Source organism: Trachymyrmex septentrionalis, unplaced genomic scaffold (genome assembly GCF_001594115.1).
Source record: "Trachymyrmex septentrionalis isolate Tsep2-gDNA-1 unplaced genomic scaffold, Tsep1.0 scaffold14, whole genome shotgun sequence".
Lineage (NCBI taxonomy): Eukaryota > Metazoa > Arthropoda > Insecta > Hymenoptera > Formicidae > Trachymyrmex > Trachymyrmex septentrionalis.
Window position 1 is genome coordinate 243,017 of NW_017304543.1, and position 1,265 is coordinate 244,281.

The following is a 1,265-nucleotide window of genomic DNA, read 5'->3' on the forward strand; positions in this document are numbered from 1 at the left end:
ATAATAGTCATTTAATAATAATCTTCAATTTTTATGATAAAAAACAGGTGAAAGGCGTAATATCAAAAAAGTACAGATAAGTAAAACTTCTTTATTTATATACGTAATATTTAAAACTTGCAATTGCGCAGACATTTTTACACTTAATGTCCCTTGATACTCTTATATTTTAAATATTTTTTATCCTTCCTTAGCCATTATCACTATTCTTCTTTTGTTTGTTTAAGGATATTATATACTGAATACGACATCTTAAGAAGCTAAAGAATATACCAATATTTACTTAACATTTTTTAACTCAATTGTTTCTTAATAAGCTGGTGGCACAAGACGCTTGTTTTTCCACTGAATTCTTAGCTAAATTAAATTCTTGCTATTTTATTGGCTGCAATACTAACAGTATCAGCATCGCAGACAATACGATGGCAAGAATTTAATCCATCCAGCAATTCAACAAGAAAACAAGTACCATGTGCCGCGCAACTTCTCAATATATATTATAATAATTCTAAAAAATTTATCTCTAACCTTTACGAATGAATCTACATTCACCGTAAGAATATGGGCACTAGAAAATTCGATTGGTATCAGAGAGCGATTCATAATCATTATAAGATTTTCTCTTACTTTTTGATGTGCTGTTATCCAATCCATTCCAAAAATTTCATCGGAAAATTGAATGCTCTACAATAGAAGTTGTCAGAAAAATATAGTTACATATGTAATATTTCTTATTGCAACAATAAGTAATATTTAATGTATTATATATCAATATAAATGTTAAATTTAAATTAAAAATTATGTTTCTTATTCTACTATTGATGTGATGCTGGAATTTTGTTATTAACATTTTTTTATAGATCAAACGCATTCGATATATGTACACAAAATCAATACCTTTAATTTCACTTCGTTCCCGTACCAACAATAAATAAGAATTTGCGAACACATACAGATTGTGTATAACATCAGTGGAATATATTTTGGGCTCAATGTGGTTTTCGCCAAACGATAAAGATTGGAACATACCACTAGCATACTTGCGATAAATTGAACGGCAATTATAATTCTGAACTTTTCATTCATCGTGTATGCAAATCTAGAAAAAAAGAGTAATATTACCCTTGAAATGATTATTATTGCTCATAACTAATTAAATATTACAATATTTTGAATTGAATTAAACAATTGTTATCTAATTAATAAACAAAATTTAACATTTAAACACGCATAATTACAAATAAAATATAAATAAAGTTCTGTGT

At 26.8% G+C, this 1,265-nt stretch overlaps 1 protein-coding gene across 1 annotated transcript in view; it reads right to left on the reverse strand.

Moving 5' to 3' along the window:
- LOC108745393 overlaps positions 1-1,265 on the reverse strand; it is a 6,267-nt gene that overhangs the window by 3,931 nt on the left and 1,071 nt on the right. The window lies entirely within an intron of this gene.